Here is a 20,019-nt window from a genome sequence, read left to right on the forward strand (position 1 = left end):
GCACACTGCCACTCTCATACATCCGCACACTGCCACTCTCATACATCCGCACACTGCCACTCTCATGCATCCGCACACTGCCGCACTCATACATCCGCACACTGCCGCACTCATACAGCCGCACACTGCCGCACTCATACAGCCGCACACTGCCGCACTCATACAGCCGCACACTGCCCCACTCATAAAGCCGCACACTGCCGCACTCATAAAGCCGCACACTGCCGCACTCATACAGACGCACACATACAGCCGTACAAACCCGCACTCATACAGCCGCACACTGCTGCTCTCATACAGCCGCACACCGACGCAGTTATACAGCCATACACTGCCGCTCTCATACATCCGCACACTGCCGCACTTTTACAGACGCACACCGCCGCACTCTTACAGACGCACACTGCCGCACTCTTACAGACGCACACTGCCGCACTCTTACAGACGCACACTGCCGCACTCTTACAGACGCACACTGCCGCACTCTTACAGATGCACACCGCCACACTCTTACAGATGCACACCGCCGCACTCTTACAGACGCACACTGCCGCAATCTTAGACGTACACTGCCGCTCTCATACATCAACACACCGCCGCACGCATACAGCCGCACACCATCGCACTCATACAGCCGCACACCGACGCAGTTATACAGCCGTACATTGCCGCTCTCATACATCCACACATTGGCGCTCTCATACATCCGCACACTGTCGCTCTCATACATCCGCACACTGCCGCTCTCATACATCCGCACACTGCCGCTCTCATACATCCGCACACTGCCGCTCTCATACATCCGCACACTGCCGCTCTCATACATCCGCACACTGCCGCTCTCATACAACCGCACACTGCCGCTCTCATACAACCGCACACTGCCGCTCTCATACAACCGCACACTGCCGCTCACATACATCAAACCACTTCCGCTCACATCTATACATACATAGCCTCCATACATCTACACATCCAATCCCCGCGCAAGGGAACACTGAAATCACTATCACTTTTCCCCGGGGTGTGACCACAGCCAGCCACTACTCCGGCTACCTTCTTGAGACACCAAAATGCATCTTACCTATCATCAGGGTGCTGCTGCTGCTGGGGACGGGTTGCTGCCTCAGTCTCCTGGTTGGTGCAGTGATTGGAGGGGGTACTGCTTCCCTGTGCTGCCACTGTCTCCCGGATCATCGTGCCGCTGGCTGATTTGCAGCTTGATGCTACTGCTGCTGAGAGTAACAGCTTCCTGACTGTTGTTGCTGGTGGCTGCCTACTGCTCATTGCCGCCGGAACACTGACCGGCTCGGCAGTGATGGTGGGGTGCCTGCTCCCTTCCGTCGAGCATGTCACAGAGTAAAAAAATAAATAATAAATAGAGAGCATACCAGGGTGAGAGTCTGTATGAATCACAGTGATTACACGGGGCACAGCATAAGGACACCTTGCTGTGAGGGGCTCTGCCCACACAGATTGCTGCACCCTCTCTGATGTCAGCCGCTGCCCTCTCGTTCTCTGGGCGGCCAGTTCCAGTGTGGGGTAGGAGAGGAAGAGAACACACAGGAGAGCAGCCCTGATATATAACAGAGGTGGAAGTTCTATAGGCAGCAGAGACGGAGACCAGCCAGCCAGTCTCCCAGTGCCCTGATCACTACACGCCGCCAGCACAGCATTACAGGAGGGTCCTATAGTGCTGCCCTGAGCTAACAGGTGTGTGTACCAAGTGTACCCCGTACAGTGTGCTGCGCCCTGGTGTCTCTGAGAGGGGTGAGGTCACCGTGCCGCTTTAGTATATGGCTTTTCCTTAGTACTGTACGTTACAGCCCTGCACTAGTAGTGGCAACTCTGCCCTATGTGAACCTGTGAGGTTATTTTCCTATTTACAGAATAACCGGGGAGAAGGCGGCCATATTGCGGCTCTCAAGTGAAGGCACTCTAGTACCCCCCCTGCTGCGGGCACTGCGCAGGCGCAACAAATTGAAATGCCCTATCTCTATAATGGGGCATATTTCTCTTCATTAAAAAAAAACCTGTAACTTTCTGAAAAACCACAACCCCAAAAGGCACTTCACTGGGACATGCTCTATCTAATAAAACAAACCCCAAGTCTTATTTTTATATATATATATATATATATATATATATATATACACACACACACACTCATGTATATACATGCATATACATGTATACACAAATACACGTATGTACATGTTTATGTATGTATAATACACTGATAGAGTACATTATATTTATGAATTAATTGCTTCCCGATTCTGCAGCAGCATCATCAGCACCACCAGTGTTACTCACAGTCACTTCACACTGACTGCTGCACAACACATCACTTAATTTCCGGGCCGCCCGCCACCTGGTGAAAAGACATGGGAGATGAAGGACCAGCAGTGCCACGTTGAGCGGAAGTATTGTGAATTAGTTACCCACACACTCCTTGTGACACCTGCTCCCCGTCTGCCCTCTCACCCGCCGCCTGCCATCCGGAACCCGCACTGACAAGTAAGTCTCAGCAGAATGTGTCTGCCGGCGGCTCCCAGTCCCCCCTAGAGGAACACTGCCAGTGGTGTGGTGGCCACGGAACACTAGGACTGAGAGACCGCAGCGGGAGGAAAGCACAGGTGGGCGGGAGGAGAGCATGGGCGGACATCACCACGTCACATTGCAAGGTGACGCCAGTCCTCCCAGTGAGGCCGCCGATGAATGCACTCAGCATAGTATTAGCAGCAGGCAGAGGGGGGGCGGGCGCAGCGGTGGTGGGAGGTACGGAAATGAGCTGCAGGCTAGGCTCCACCGATCACACACTCAGCGATCACTGTGCTACAGCAAGCGTGGCGTGCAGCGGTGCTGGACATTAGGGAGTGCCTGTGCGCACCAGGCACCCCCTGTACGCACGCCTATGCACTACCACCCACCATATGCCACACTACATCACTATGCTATAGCCCTCTCATATGCTGCACTTCATAATTACACTATACCCCCCATACAACATACTACATCACCACACTACACTACACTACTCACAATAAAATTAAAACATCCCAGTTCCTCATTCTTAATGAGCTCACGTGAGTTCTCTCCCCAACGGAGCTCCAGACCAAGTAACAATGAAGACACCAGCAGCGTGTAGGGGGCAGGCCTGGTCCACTTGTCAGGAGAGAGCAGGCACTGGAGGGTAAGAAGGGGGCGGGGCCTAGTCCTACAGATGGGAGAGAGCACAGACAGGAGAGAGCAAGGTACAGGGGTAGAAGGGGACGGCTGATGTGAAGAAGGGGGCCGGGCCTATTCTTACAGGCTTTCAAAATTCGACTTTTTAAAATTCGACATTTGACAAATTCGACTTTTCTGCAATGGTACAAATGCGGCAATTCGACAAAAGTATATTCCATTGAAGTTTGTAAATTCAACAACAGTGCTTTTAAACAGTAAATTCGTCATTTTCAATCCGCCACACTTAGCTGGCGGAATCTACTAAAAAATGTAAAAACATGTTTTTTTTGCTGTTTTTTTTTTTTTTTTTGGTAATAGCATATCTATTTATATTAGAAGGGATTAGGTCAGGCATTCCAAACCGCGGCCCTCAAGGCACACTAAAGGGCCCTACTCATTTGGCGATGTGCCGCCGAGGTGCCCGACGGCCGATACGGCCGACGAGCAACCCGGCGGCGGGGGGGCAGTGATGGGGGGAGTGAAGTTTCTTCACTCCCCCCGTCACCCGGCTGCATTGAAGTGCAGGCAAATATGGACGAGATCGTCCATATTGGCCTGCATGCACAGCCGACAGGAGACCAGCGATGAACGAGCGCGGGGACGCGCATCGTTCATCGCTTAAGTCTCCACACTGAAAGATATGAACGAGTTCTCGTTCATTTATGAACGAGATCGTTCATATCTTTCAAAATATCGCCAAGTGTGTAGGGCCTATAACAGTGCAGGTTTTAGTGATATCCAGGTTCCAGCACAGGTGACTTAATTAGTAGCTCAGTTATTTTGATTTAACCATCTGTGCTGAAGCCTGGATATCACTAAAACCTGCAGTGTTGGTGTGCCTTGAGGACCGCGGTTGGGAATGCCTGGATTAGGTACTTGGTTTGTCTTTTTTGGAGGCACAAGTATTATTTATATATTTTTGAAAAGATTATTTATTTATTTTTAAAAGGAATGTGAAAAACCCGGAAAAAAAATGGCGTGGTGTCCCCCCTCCAAAGCATAACCAGCCTCGGGCTCTTCGAGCCAGTCCTGGTTCTAAAAATTCGGGGGAAAAACGGACAGGGGATCCCCCGTATTTTTAAAACCAGCACCGGGCTCTGCGCCTGGTGCTGGTGCAAAAAATACGGGGGACAAAAAGAGTAGGGGTCCCCCGTATTTTTTACACCAGCATCGGGCTCCACTAGCCGGACAGATAATGCCACAGCCGGGGGTCACTTTTATACAGTGCCCTGCGGCCGTGGCATTAAATATCCAACTAGTCACCCCTGGCCGGGGTACCCTAGGGGAGTGGGGACCCCTTCAATCAAGGGGTCCCCCCCCCAGCCACCCAAGGGCCAGGGGTGAAGCCCGAGGCTGTCCCCCCCATCCAAGGGCTGCGGATGGGAGGCTGATAGCCTTGAGAAAATTGAAAGAATATTGTTTTTTCCAGTAGTACTACAAGTCCCAGCAAGCCTCCCCCGCAAGTTGGTACTTGGAGAACCACAAGTACCAGCATGCGGGAGAAAAACGGGCCCGCTGGTACCTGTAGTTCTACTGGAAAAAAAATACCCAAATAAAAACAGGACACAGACACCGTGAAAGTATAACTTTATTTCACACCTGCCGACGCACACATACTTACCTATGTTGACACGAAGCAGTCGGTCCTCTTCTCCAAGTAGAATCCACGGGTACCTGAAAATAAAAGATAATTATACTCACCTGATCCAGGTTCCAGATTAAATCCTCGTACTTGGCAAAACAACAAACCGAACACCCGGACCAGACGGACTGAAAGGGGTCCCATGTTTACACATGTTACCCCTTTCCACGAATGCAGACATCCGAATCTCGCGAGAATCCGACAGCGGGATGATGACGTTCGGCCGCGCTCGGGTTAGCCGAGCAAGGCGGGGAGGTTCAAACCTGCCTCGGACCCGTGTAAAATGGGTGAAGTTCGGGGGGTTCGGATTCCGACGAACCGAACTCACTCAACACTAGTATGTACGTGTGTGTCAATGCCGTGCGTGCACATACGTGTGTGTCAGGTGTCGTGCGTGTACGTGTGTGTGTGTCAGGTGGCGCATACCTACATGTGTGTATGTCAGGTGCTGTGCATGCTTGTACGTACACGCGTGTATGTGTCAGGTGCCGTGTGTGTGTGTGCCAGGAGCCGCGCGTGTACATGCGTGTGTGTCAGGAGCCGGTCGTATACGTACATACGTGTAGGTGTCAGGTGCCGCGCGTATACGTACATATGTGTGTGTGTGTGTCAGGAGCCGCGCGTGTACGTACATGTGTGTGTGTGTCAGGAGCCACGTGTGTGTGTGTGTGTGTGTGTGTGTCAGGAGCCACGCGTGTGCATACGTATGTGTGTGTCAGGTTCCACACGTGTACGTACGTACGTACGTACGTACGTGTCAGGTGCCGCGCGTGTACGTGTGTGTGTGTGTGTGTGTCAAGTGCCGCGCGTGTACGTGTGTGTGTGTGTGTGTGTCAAGTGCCGCGTGTGTACGTACGTATGTGTGTGCCTGGAGCCGCGTGTGTACATACATGTGTGTGTGTGTATGTTAGGTGCTGTAAGTGTATGTGTGTGTCTCAGGTGCTGCACGTGTATATGTGTGTATCTCAGGTGCTGCACGTGTATATGTGTGTATCTCAGGTGCTGCATTTGTATGCGTCAGCTGCCACGTGGGTGTCAGTTGTTGAGCGTGTATGTGTTTGTGTCAGGTGTCGCATCTGTATGTGTGTGACTGTCAGGTGCTGCGCGCGTATGTGTGTCAGGTGCTGCATGTATATATGTGTGTGTTAGGTGCTGTTCATGTATGTGGGAGTGGCAGGTGCTGCATGTGTATATATGTGTGAGTGTCAGGTGCTGCATGTGTATACGAGTGTGTGTGAGGTGCTGCGAGTGTATGTGTGTGTTAGGTGCTCTGAGTGTATATGATTGTGTGTCAGGTGCTGTGCGTGTGTGCGTTAAATGCTACATGTATATATGTGTGACAGGTGCTGCCTTTGTGTGTGTGTGTCAGGTGCTTTGCTGCATGTCTGTATGTGTGTGGGTGTGTCAGGTGCTGCATATCTGTGTGTGTGGGTGTGTCAGGTGCTGCATGTCTGTATCTGTGTGGGTGTGTCAGGTGCTGCATATCTGTGTGTGTAGGTGTGTCAGGTGCTGCATGTCTGTATGTGTGTGGGTGTGTCAGGTGCTGCATATCTGTGTGTGTGGGTGTGTCAGGTGCTGCATGTCTGTATGTGTGTGGGTGTGTCAGGTGCTGCATATCTGTGTGTGTGGGTGTGTCAGGTGCTGCATATCTGTGTGTGTGGGTGTGTCAGGTGCTGCATGTCTGTGTGTGTGGGTGCGTGTGTGTGTCTGTCAGGTGCTGCATGTGTGTGTCAGGTGCTGCATGTCTGCGTCTGTGTGTCAGGCGCTGCATGTCTGCATGTGTGTGTCAGGTGCTGCATGTCTGTGTGTCAGGTGCTGCGTATGTGTGTGTGTGTCAGGTGCTGTGTGTGTGTGTCAGGTGCTGCATGTGTGTGTCAGGTGCTGCCTGCGTGTGTCAGGTGCTGCGTGTCTGCGTGTGTGTGTGTCAGGTGCTGCGTGTCTGCATGTGTGTGTGTGTGTGTGTCAGGTGCTGCGTGTGTGTGTGTGTGTCAGGTGCTGCCTGTCTGCGTGTGTGTGTGTCAGGTGCTGCGTGTCTGCGTGTGTGTCAGGTGCTGCGTGTCAGGTGCTGCGTGTGTGTGTGTGTGTGTCAGGTGCTGCGTGTCTGCATGTGTGTCAGGTGCTGCGTGTGAGTATGTCAGGTGCTGCGTGTGAGTGCGTGTGTCAGGTGCGTGAGTGTGTGTGTCAGGTGCGTGTGAGTGTCAGGTGCTGCGTGTGCGTGTGTCAGGTGCTGCGTGTGCGTGGGTGTCAGGTGCTGCGTGTGCGTGTGTGTCAGGTGCTGAGTGTGCGTGTGTGTCAGGTGGTGAGTGTGCATGTGTGTCAGGTGCTGCCTGTGCGTGTGTGTCAGGTGCTGCCTGTGCGTGTGTGTCAGGTGCTGCGTGTGTGTGTGTCAGGTGCTGCATGTATGCGTGTGTGTCAGGTGCTGCGTGTGAGTATGTCAGGTGCTGCGTGTGAGTGCGTGTGTCAGGTGCGAGTGTGTGTGTCAGATGCGTGTGAGTGTCAGGTGCTGCGTGTGCGTGTGTCAGGTGCTGCGTGTGCGTGTGTGTCAGGTGCTGCGTGTGCGTGTGTGTCAGGTGCTGCGTGTGCGTGTGTGTCAGGTGCTGAGTGTGCGTGTGTGTCAGGTGCTGAGTGTGCGTGTGTGTCAGGTGCTGCCTGTGCGTGAGTGTCAGGTGCTGCCTGTGCGTGTGTGTCAGGCGCTGCGTGTGCGTGTGTCAGGCGCTGCGTGTGTCAGGCGCTGCGTGTCTGTGTGTGTCAGGCGCTGCGTGTCTGTGTGTGTCAGGCGCTGCGTGTCTGTGTGTGTCAGGCGCTGCGTGTCTGTGTGTGTCAGACGCTGCGTGTCTGTGTGTGTCAGGCGCTGCGTGTCTGTGTGTGTCAGGTGGTGCGTGTGAGTGTGTGCATGTGTGTCAGGTCTGTGTGAGTGTCAGGTGCTGCGTCTGTGTGTGTGTGTGTCAGGTGCTGCGTGTGTGCGTGTGTGTCAGGCGCTGCATGTCTGTGTGTGTCAGGCACTGCGTGTCTGGGGGGGGTGGCCGGACACACAGCAGGGAGGGGGGGGGGAGGCCGGACACACAGCAGGGAGGGAAGGGGGGGGGGGCGGCCGGACACACAGCAGGGAGGGAAGGGGGGGTGGCGGCCGGACACACAGCTGGGAGGGAGGGGGGGGGCGGCCGGACACACAGCTGGGAGGGAAGGGGGGGGGGCGGCCGGACACACAGCTGGGAGGAGGAGGGTTGCTGGACACACAGCAGGGAGGAGGGAGGGGGAGGGGGGGTGTGGCCGGACACACAGCAGGGAGGAGGAGGGGGGTTGGCCGGACACACAGCAGGGAGGGGAATTTGGAGTCTGGCTATAGGTGCACATTACGTGGGGGGGGGAGGGGTTGGTGAGCTGGAGGCTAAGTAAAACAGCTCACACGACATGAGAGTTGGAGTGCCAGCAGGTCACACTAGTGGACACAACACATAACAGGGGGAGGTGCTGGGAAGAGGTACAGAACAGGGAATTGAGCAGTGCTGCTAAGTGGCAAGTAATTGCCAAAGTCAGCCTTGTGCTGGGCACATCCAGACGTTGATCACATGCCACTGTTTTCTTACCCAGACACCTCTGCCGCTGTGTGCTAGATGAGATCTGTGAGTGCGCCTCCCCCCTCTCTTCTCCACGCCACTGTGACTGGCCTGGCAGAGCTGTCTTCATTGAAGCAGCGGGGGAAGGGGGTGGTAGAATGCAGGTGTCCGGGTCTTCTCCCCCTATAAGGTAGGGATGGACATCGATGGTCGATGTTTCTGAACCATCGATGTTTTCCTTTCGATGGTAGTGTTTTTAGCATTAAATGGTGGCCTCCCGATGTTTTTCACCATCGAATGATAGTCATTCGATGGTGTTCCGATGGTATCTTGTTTTTTATATTTCCTAATAACTATGCCTCCCCTTGCTGCTCCTAAGTTCATTCAGAGGCTGTCTGACACTCTCTCTGCTTCATATGAGCCTGCTCAGCCAGTCCTCTCACCCCCTCCCCTCTCTAGGCTGCTGCTAGGCAACAGGGAACACTGCTAGCTGTGATTGGCTCTCACTGACTCAGAGAGCCAATCAGAGCACAGACCTCACCCTGCAGCAGCAGCAGCAAAAGCCACAGACACACGGAGCTCAGGAGGATTCAGAGGAGGAGACAGAGTGATGTCACTGAACTTTATATCAGCTCAGGCAAGCAATAATAATAATAATAATAATAATAATAATAATAATAATAATTAGTACACAATACAACTAGCAACATACAGTTGTGAATGTTAGATACAACAACACTAATTAATAAACTGCATAAAGGTGCATACACACTGGGCTTTCTTGCCCAGCGATGATCGTTGACATCGTTGGGCTGAAAAGCGCTCAGTGCATACACACTGAGCGCTTTTCCCCCCTGCCCAGCGATGTCAGCGGGGGTGAGCGGATTTCCATAGCAGGACGTTATGGAAAGCCTCTCACCCCACCGTTCATCTACTGGTAATACCAGTAGATGAACGGCGGCTGCCAGCGATGAAGCGGGAGCGCGCATCAGCACTCACCGCTTGTGCAAACACACTGGGAGGCTTTGAGCTGCTGAAAGTAGCTCAACACACCAAAAGTGACCTGCTCTCTGCTCAACATCATCCAGTGTGTATGGGCCTTTAGTATTACCACCACACCCAGGCAGTGACTACCATATCATCAGCATAGATGATGTAGTGGTTAGCATTACTGCCTCACAGCACTGAGGTCATGCGTGGGTTTCCTCCGGGTACTCCGGTTTCCTCCCACAATCCAAAAATATACTGGTAGGTTAATTGTCTCCCAGCAAAAATAACCCTAGCGTGCATGTGTGTGTACATGTAATAGGGAATATAGAGTGTAAACTCCACTGGGGCAGGGACTGATGTGAGGGATATGGACAAAGTCCTTGCTTATGTTTATGGACTGTGGGAAAAACCAAGAGAAAACACAAAAAAAACATGGAAAGAACATACAAACCCCACACCATAATCATCGGAATTGGTCCCATGTGAGACAGCAAAGCAAACCGTGCACTGAGCCAGTTGCCATCCACATTATTGTGAATAGGTACTGAGTCTGAACCTTATGTACCAAACTCCAAAAAGGGTCCCAGGTTACCACCATCTGGCTCTGATGGTGAGAGTCGCTGCAGCAGCACCCTTTCTATATATTACTTCATCATTGGGCATTGTTTGTGTATATTATATATGTATATTATACACACAATGTCCATTGATAAAGTAATATTTGCTAAGTGTCTGGTCCTGCCCCCGATCACAATTCCCACCTTGCCAATGGAAATGCAGGCTTTTGCGCATGCACTAGTCATATCAATAGTTTTCACCATCGAATACTTTTGATGCGATGGTTAGTAACCATCGCATCGAAAGATTCAATGGTGGAGCATTGCCATCATATGATGGTTTGCTTTCGATGTCCATCCCTACTATAAGGTGCTGTTTCCAAGGTCCGCTGGATGGGGAGTGGCCAAAGTGTTTCATCAGCCCCTCTACACCGCCGCAGCTCCCGGCCTCCCCGAGTACACCTTCCTCCTCGGCTCCTCCTCCCTTTCCTAAGAAAGTAATGAAGAAGGGGGCGGGGCCTATTCCTGCAGACGGAGAGAGACACGGGGGGGGGGGGGGTTTGGAGCATGGAGAGGCAGAGAATTCGGAGAGCAGAGAGGTGGGTTGGAGGGGGGATCGGAGTGCTCTTGCTGCGTGTGAACCTGTAGAGGAGGAGGAGGATGGGGACCCAGAGTCTGGCTGCAGTGCGAGGCTGCGTCTATGATGACTGGGTAAATACTGCACAGTGCTAAGCACTTTTGAACTTCCCGCCCCTGGCTGACTGTGCTGTGATCACGTGGTGTAGGAGCCGGCCCTGCCACCGCTCCTACACCATGGAACAATAAAACTAACGTGAGCCGTGCCAGGGCCTATTATTGTCACACTATGCCCCCAGTAACCCCAAAACACCCCCTTACCCCACTGTATCACCCAAGTGTAGGCCGTTCCCCTCCAGTTTACCAACAGAAACCGGAGGCGAGGAAAAAGTCGTCCATGTTAGTACACCCAAGTGAAGCTGCCACTGTACACCCCCTGCTGGCGGCCACTGCGCAGCAGAAACAAATTGAAAAGCCCTATCTTTATAATGGGGCATATTTTACTTAATTAAAAAAAAACTATAACTTTCTGAAAAACCACAACCCCAAAAGGCACTACACAGGGACATACTCTATCTAATAAAACAAACCCCAAGTCTTAATTCGTCCCCTATCCTGAGTTATGCCTTCCCAAAAATCTCCTCATTCACTCTATAGGAAAACCATGTCAAAAAGCCACAGAGGGAGTGGCAGAAAAAAACTGACAGTTGGAACTTTAGGTTACTCCCAATTCCTCATTTTTTATAATTTTACCCTGAAATTTGGCATGCAGCACCGGGTGACGATTCTACGCATCCATGCCAAATTTCAGCTCAGTACGTCTAATCATTTTTGAGGTGTAGCCCCTCAAACACCATGCCCCCATCTCAGAAGTTCCCTATGGGAGAATTCCGTTTGTTCGATTCAGCCTTAATATAAGGGCACGACCGTGCCCTTATAATATATATATATATATATACATATATACACTTATATAAATGTACACATAAATCCAGTATATACACACACACACACACACACACACACACACACACACACACACACACACACATATGAACCAGAGCCTAAAATGTAAATGTAATTTTTAGCAACAGGACACCACAGCCACACAGCCAGCCTTACATTTTGTGGACATAACCTCGCTTGGACCTCTGCTCAGTGGCAGTGCTGGCTCCACATGCTGCCAGGGATCCCACCTCCTTCTTCCTACAGCCTGTGCGCCCCTGCCCGCCAATTGCCGAGCAGGCTGCCTACTTCACATGCTATTGGGCAGCTGAGCCGTTGCTCAGCTGCCCTGTAATAATATGTGTCACCAGCACTACAGCAGTCAAGCAGTGCAGTTGGGACTGGGGAGCAGGGAAGCGCAGCACAGATCGGAATGGCGGGTGGCATGAGTCGGGGGCCCTTTTAAAGAGGGGGGCCCGGGGTACTTACCTCCAGGCCCCCCCCCCCTTAATCCGGCTCTGCCCTAGGGGGGCAGACAGCAGCACAGAGTATATCAGGAGACAGCATAACTCTGGAATTGCTGCAGCAATGTACTCAAAACTTGGTACACATATGCCTTACAATCTAGGAACAAACACTGTGGGGGTAAGACACACCTAGCACCCCTAGGGGTGAGGCAGCAGCACAGAGTTTTTCAGCAGTCAGCATAACCCTGGAATGCCTGGAGCAATTTACACCAAACTTGCTACACATATGCTTTCACTCTGGGAGCAAACACTGTGAGGGTAACACACCACTAGCACCCCTAGGGGTGGGCCAGCAGCACACACTATATCAGGACATATATGATATCTCAGTGATGACAGGGCTGCATGTGACAGGGCCAGTGACATGATGTGAGGAGAGGAATGGAGGCAGCAGGAAGCCACAGACTGAGAGTTGTATAGTGGGAAGAGCAGGGTCCCTTGGGGGACCAAAAAGGGGTGTGGCTACTACACAAAGTGCTTCAGGGAAGCAAGATATGCCTATATACTAGCATACCCTCCAACTGTACCTTTTTAGCAGGTACAGTACCTTTTTTATGGTCTGTACCGATGTTTGGCTCTCCAAACTTCCATTGAATGTATAGGAAAAGGGACGTGACCATGCCCCCTTTACATGTGGCCACGCCCCTTCTTCTATTTTGTACCGATTTTTATGTGTAAAATGTTGGAGGGTATGTACTAGATCTCCAATCAACGTAAATTAACAAACTATCATTCTAATTTACCATCCTCAGCACGGGTATTCAGCTGTCTACAATGTTATTTATACTGTGTGCTTAATATTTCCATTTATTTTTGTAAACAGACATTCTTAAAATCCGGGGCAATACCGGGTACTCCAGCTAGTATACACTAAATCATCTGTCACAGTAGAAATATTCTGAGCATATTGGAAGTCTTGCAACAGAACATTTATAGATGGAGTTTAAGATCATACATGTTGACATTCAACAATATGCTATGTCGGCATGCCCTCTTATGGAGTCTATGTAAGTCATTAGCAAAACCAAATTCTCTGTCTACATACAGTACAGCGCAGGCACAAGGTCGTCATGCAATAAGTGATATGCCGGCCAGACTCTTATACCTAAGTTTCCTTTTGATGTTTGATCCAAATAATGTATCAGTAACAATGACATTACTGTGAAGTGAAGGAGAGATGATTAGGATGGTCACCTGTAACCCACATACAATGTTTCTGTGACATGGAAAAACAATGGAAGAAATGTTATGGAGTCACCTTCATTGTTGGCCTAGTTGATAGGATAACCAGAAGAGTAGCTTTGGGTGAAGTGTCATGAGATGAAATGAAAACCAAAAAGTTAAGTACCCTCCAGGTTCCGTTCTCAGCAGTCCGGTTGTCGGTACAATGGTGCCACAGGGCACAGCCACGCTCTCTGTCCACTCAACCTCTTTCCAACACGTCCAGCGGGTGTGAACAAGTTGAGTGGATGTCATTACCTATTCCCTGTGAATGTCACCTTTCGGGCCCGCCTTACAGTTTTATATACGCTGGTATTGAATAATACATTTCTAGTGCGCCACAAAAAAGACAACTCTTATTTCTTGTCCTCTTTATACGCTCATGGGTTACACAGGTTCTGTGGCTGATTAAACCAGGTGAAATGCAGACTTGAGGTCAGCAAGCCACAGAATCTGTATAATTCATGAGTTTCCTGGTTTAATGGGATAGTATAGTTTATCTCTATCTCTCTCTCTCTCTCTCTACACACACACACACACACACACACACACACACACACACACACACACACACACACACACAAAAATTATTAATTCAGCCTCTTAGATAAAGGGCTTTATTTCCTTATAAAATATAAGCGGTGATTTTGTCTAGAAATTCCTGTCACTTATGTTTTCCCTTTACCTATATATTGAGGCACTCTGTACAACATTGCCTTATACTTCATTTTCTACACTAGTCTCATTTTTTAAACTAGAAACCCATGTATATCCAGTTGTAATTGATGTAGAAAATGTATATGTAAGACAGCTGTAACTCTGTAGCTTTGCTGCTGATTACTGTTACATCACACCTAGCCTGTGACATCACTAGCCCGTGACATCACAATGCTTCTTCCTGTAACATTCTATCTACAGCTGCTGACGTTTCCAGTTTCCATGCAGGAAGACAGGTAGGAGGAGGTGAGTACTACATAGCAGGGTATGATGGAGAGGGGTAAGGAAGACAGAGTGCAGTATAGTCAGCTGAAAGGTAAGACAAGATAGACAGAACAGGGACTACAGGTACAAGGATACATAAATATGAGAAGCGAAGGAAGGAACTACATATTTAGGAATAAGAATGTAGCATTACAGGAATAAAGAGGGCAGTATGGAGGATAAGCACATATACAGGGGATGCAGATAACCTGGGACTCTATGAGACAGGATCGTGGCTTTGTGATGAAAAAGTTAATAAAATAGATAAATGGGATATTGATAACTTTGAAAGTACCGTATCTTGTTTGGTTTAAGGAAAATTGGAAATCTGGTTGACTTATGGACATTTTATTGTACTTAAACTAGTGCTATGTTTAATGATAGTCTTTTGTGTTTTTTAGATCATCTGACAAAGAGATTTGCAGAGTGTCGGGTGACCGGCAATGAGATCTGCAAAGTGTCAGTTGAAGACGACGGGAGGGGTCACAGAGGTAGCAACGACTGGAGTATAACATGCAGGAGGTAAGTTACCATACTCTCTCTGCACATGTTACATCTGCCCCACCTGCAGTGCATATGGTTTTGTCTATTAGAGAACAAATTTGCTGCTGCAATCAGGTCTGAATTAGGCCCAGTGTATGATACTACTAACATGGGCCCTCATTCCGAGTTGTTCGCTCACTAGCTGCTTTTAGCAGCTTTGCACACGCTAAGCCGCCGCCTACTGGGAGTGAATCTTAGCTTTGCAGAATTGCTAACGAAAGATTTGCATAATTGCGAATAGAAATTTCTTTGCAGTTTCTGAGTAGCTCGGGACTTACTCTGCCACTGCAATCAGTTCAGTCAGTTTTGTTCCTGGTTTGACGTCACAAACACATCCAGCGTTCGCCCACACACTCCCCCGTTTCTCCAGCCACTCCCGCGTTTTTCCCAGAAACGGCAGCGTTTTTCCGCACACACCCATAAAACGGCCATTTTCCGCCCAGAAACACCCACTTCCTGTCAATCACACTCCGATCACCAGAACGAAGAAATTTCTTCGTTAAGCCGTGAGTAAAATACCTAACTTTTTGGCAAATTTATTTGGCGCAGACGCACTGCGAACATTGCGCATGCGCAGTTTGCGACAAATCGCTCCGTTGCGAAAACCACTAACGAGCGAACAAATGAGGGCCATGGTCCTAGCACTAGGGAAGACCTGGAGCAGATAACTTTGGTCTCTATGAGAAAGGATCTTGGGTTTTGGATAAAAAGTCAATAAAATAGATAAATTGCAAATTAATAAAAATGAAAGTACGTAACAAAATGTAGTAGTATAATTAATACACATAGTATGTCTGACCAGGAAATTCTGGTTATTTAGATCATCATTTAGCAAAGTTCTGGCAAAGAGATTTGCAGAGTGTTGGGTGACCGGCAAAGAGATCTGCAAAGTGTCAGTTGAAGACGACGGGAGGGGTCGCAGAGGAATAAGTGACTGGAGAATAGCATGCAGGAGGTAAGTTACCATACTTGTGTAAGTGTGTGTGTGTGGTGGGGGGTATTGAGAGCACAGTACAAAACATAGGGTCTATGGTGGGGAGAGCGGACAATACAAAACATGCAGAAGGGGGCAACTTGCTATAGCACATACAGATGGTGTGGGGGCACAATACAAAAACATAGAAATTGTGGCATACTCTATAGGACATATAGAGGAAGGACATACACTTTTGGGGATTGCGAGATGTAGTACATACTGTAATACAGAAAAACAGGAAGGGTGGGGAGAGCATGACACAGAACATACAGATCAGGGGAAGAACAATACAGATCGGGGAAGATAGTAAATGGCTGACATTTACAGTATATCAATGAACTAGGGGCATGTGTACAAAGCCTGGGAGAGTGATAAAGTGGAGAGAGATAAACTAACATCCAATCAGCTCCTAGTTGTCATTTTTCAGCCTGTAACATGGCAGTTAGGAGCTGATTGGCTGGTACTTTACCTCTCTCCACTTTATCACTCTGCAGGGCTTAATACATCTCCCCCATAGAATAACCAAATGATGAAATGGTACAGAATGGTATAAATGATGTGAATTGGAGCTGTAACAAGTGACTGTTTCCCTATCTTTACATATAATAAAGGTGACATAGTCCTTTCCCTAGAGTCCTTCTCCTTACCACTCAGGGGTCTGATTCAGATGCGGACGCAGAGCTGCTGTTGCACCAAGTGGCTCAATGCTTTTTCACTGTGCATGCGTGTAAGCTGCACTGTGCACAAAATGAAATCAAGCTCACATAGATGATCCCATCGCAAAGTGATTGACAGGAAGTCAACGTTTGAGGTGGTAACGGGGGTGGCCATTCCATGTGCGTGCATAAATTACCCATTGTGACCTGTGTTGCTGCTGGAGAGCCCCCTGTGTCTAAAACCCCTTTCAGACATATGACCCGGGAATTTCCCTGCTTCAGACCTGGGATTTTCACCTTGAAAAAATCTTGGGTTTTAGCTGGGACCCCTTTCACACTAATCCTGAGACCTGGGAAATTCCTGGGTCGACCCCTTTCAGACATAAGCCTGGTCTGCCCTGGCAGCCAGGTCAGACCAGGCTACTCTATTGTCACATGTCTTAAACACACACACACACACAGACGTCACACTCGTACATTTACACACACGTCTCACACATACACATGTCACACTCAAACACACACATACATGTAATATACACACACATGCCAAATTATATATATATATATATATATATATATATATATATATAATACAACAAACCCGGCACTCCACCTAAATATTATAACCAGTCCTGGTGCCCTCACAACAAATGAATAGAGGATGGCAATGGTGCGGCACTCAGAGACATTTTTCCATCAGAGAATAAAACTCACGGACACAGAGGTCACTGGATTCAACGTTTCGATCCCCACAGGATTCTTGACAAAAATCCTGTGGGGATTGAAACGTTGAATCCAGTGACCTCTGTGTCCGTGAGTTTTATTCTCTGATGGAAAAATGTCTCTGAGTGCTGCACCATTGCCATCCTCTCTCTCTCTCTCTATATATATATATATTTACTCACTCACTCACTCTCACTCACTCCAACAGGCCGCCTCTGTGGCTGCGCTGGCTGCTTCAGCTGCTCACAGCAGCACGGACTGCAGCAGCAGGTGTGAGTTTGGATGCTGTTGAAACGTTGCAGCAATGGTAACTCGTACCTAATTGGATTGACCCTAAATGTTAGCAATTTCTAGCTTGTATTATTTACTGGTCAAATTTCTTTTCTGAAGGTACCCACTAATTACTATAAGAGAGAACTTATCCCCCCAATGTGTGTATTGTATAAAAACAATGGGCCCTTTGGTATAATTGTCCTTATTTTAGTTATTTTCCATGTCCTCAGTAATTAGAGTAACATATTTACATAGAGAGATTTTCCTCTCTACACAACCACACCACTGTTTGCAGTTTGTCTCTCTGCTTGTTCATCCACTAACAATAATTTTTCATCATTTCCTCTTCGTCTACACGCAGTGGGTGATCCCTGAATAGCTGCCCTGGGAGGAGAGCTGCAGACACATGCTCCGAATGTTGGGACATATGCATAACCTATTAGGAGATGCGGTAAAGATGGCGGCTGTCGGGTCTACGGCAGTCAGAATACTGACACTGGGATCCCGACACTCTTCAGAATCCCGACGTTGGAACTCCGAATGGACAAGGATACCGATGCCCGCATCCTCATGATCATAGGTTTAGGGCTGGGCAAGGGGAGTTAGGTTTAGGCATCCGGCACTGGGGAGAGGGGGGGTGGTTAGGCTGCGGGGAGGGAGGGTTAGGTTTAATCAGGCGGGGGTTAGGTTTAGGCGTCAGGCTGGGGGTTAGGGTTAGGCTGCAGATGGGGGTAGGTTAGGGATAGGCTACGGATAGGGTGGGTTAGGCACCCCCTGGGGTAGTTAGACTGCGTGGGAGGGAGGGTTAGGTTTAGGCATCAGGCGGGAGGGTTAGGTTTAGGCATTAGGCAGGGGGGTTAAGTTTAGGCTGCAGGTGGGGGGAGCTTAGGGTTAGGCACCCCCGGGGGTGGTTAGGCTATGGGGGAGATAGGGTTAGGTTTAGGCAGGGGGATTAGGTTTAGGAGTCAGGCGGGGGGGTTAAGTTTAGGCTGTGGGTGGGGGAGGTTAGGGTTCGGCTGCGGGTAGGGTGGGTTAGGGTTAGGCACCCCTGGGAGTGGTTAGGCTGCGGGGGAGGGAGGGTTAGGTTTAGGCATCAGGTGGGGGGTTTGGTTTAGGCATTAGGCGGGGGGTTAGGATTAGGCTGCGGGTGGGGGAAGGATAGGGATAGGCTGCGGGCGGGGGGAAGTTAGGGTTAGGCTGTGGGTAGGGTGGGTTAGGCATCCCCGGGAGTGGCTAGGCTACGGGGAAGGGAGGGTTAGGTATAGGCAGCAGGGACGGAGGTTAGGATTAGGCACCTCCACGGGAGGGTTAGGCACAAAGGGGAGAGGTTAGGGTTAGATTGCGGACAGGCAGGGTTAGAGATCACCCCTTACTCACCCCTGTCAGTCTTTTCTGTACTGGGATCCCGGCATCGGTATGACAACCACCGGGATCCCATGCGCTGCGATAGCATACTGACCCCTCTATTAGTACACCTCTTAATGCCCAGAGGGAAGGGCAATTCTGAGGCCATGGTTCTCCAGAGGTTTCCCCCCAAGGGGGTTTTCCTCTCCTGAGTGCTGAAGGATGACTCTTCATGAGTCCAGAGGTGTAGCTTTTATGCCATAATGAGTACCAATCTCATGACCGTCCCTGCAATGTATAAGAAGTAAAATAATTGCTAATGCGATTACTTTACTTTTGGGTTTAGACCCGGCTGCGCTAGTTCACATGTACAATCGTCAGACTGCGTATGTGAGAGCAGACAGTAATGCAGTGGGATCCCAAGGATCCTTCTCCTGGGAATTATTGCATAATGTAGCCCACAGGCTACAAAAGCCATTTAGAAATGGCATTAGCTGCTGGGCCAAGCTCAGAAATACTTTGCATTCTGGAGCTTGGTGAGTTTCACAGTTTACCATCTGCCGTAGAAACTTTTGGTGGCTGCTTTTGTGTTCAAAATAGGAGGAACGCAATAGATATCTCAAATATCCATTGCAGTCCCCAATACATACATTCAGGGGCTGGTTAATATTTGTGGGCAGCCTCCAAAACTGACTGTTTTTGGAGATGTCTCGTAAATATTATTTATTAAATATTCCACTTAATAAACTTTTTATATTTTAACATAAACTAAATAATGTTTTATGTATTCATTGACTTAGACTCCCGTCTTTACTGAATGCTAATTTCACAGGGTCCACAAATTATTACTGATATGACTGTTACTCTACTGTCCTGCTGGTGCTCCTGGCCTGCTGTATAGCAGCCAGACATATATTTTATATACAGCACTCTTGGGGAGATGTATCAAACCTTGGAGAGAGATAAAGTGCAGATGTCCAAACCACCCAATCATCTTCTGTCACTTATCTAGCACAGTACATGAAATGATACCTGTAGTTAAAAGCTTCATTTGATTTGGGCAAATACTCAACTTTATCTCTCTCCACGGCTTGATACATCTCCCGGAAAATATCATATCTTCCTTTTACTTAATTAACAAGTTAAATTTATAAATTGTCTTGGAAACATGGGCCCTCATTCCGAGTTGTTCGCTCGGTAAAAATCTTCGCATCGCAGCGATTTTCCGCTTAATGCGCATGCGCAATGTTCGCACTGCGACTGCGCCAAGTAAA

General features: G+C 49.3%; 2 long non-coding RNA genes across 2 annotated transcripts in view; one reads left to right on the plus strand and one right to left on the minus strand.

The window, feature by feature from the left end:
• Window positions 1-20,019, minus strand: part of LOC134928956 (uncharacterized) — a 339,293-nt gene that overhangs the window by 159,137 nt on the left and 160,137 nt on the right. The gene's annotated exons all lie outside the window — the stretch shown is intronic.
• On the plus strand, window positions 14,165-18,024 carry LOC134928954 (uncharacterized). The gene is made up of 4 exons (XR_010178154.1): window positions 14,165-14,209; window positions 14,629-14,749; window positions 15,591-15,725; window positions 17,763-18,024. It is a non-coding gene; the product is annotated as an uncharacterized LOC134928954 (long non-coding RNA).

This window comes from Pseudophryne corroboree, chromosome 5 (genome assembly GCF_028390025.1).
Source record: "Pseudophryne corroboree isolate aPseCor3 chromosome 5, aPseCor3.hap2, whole genome shotgun sequence".
NCBI lineage: Eukaryota > Metazoa > Chordata > Amphibia > Anura > Myobatrachidae > Pseudophryne > Pseudophryne corroboree.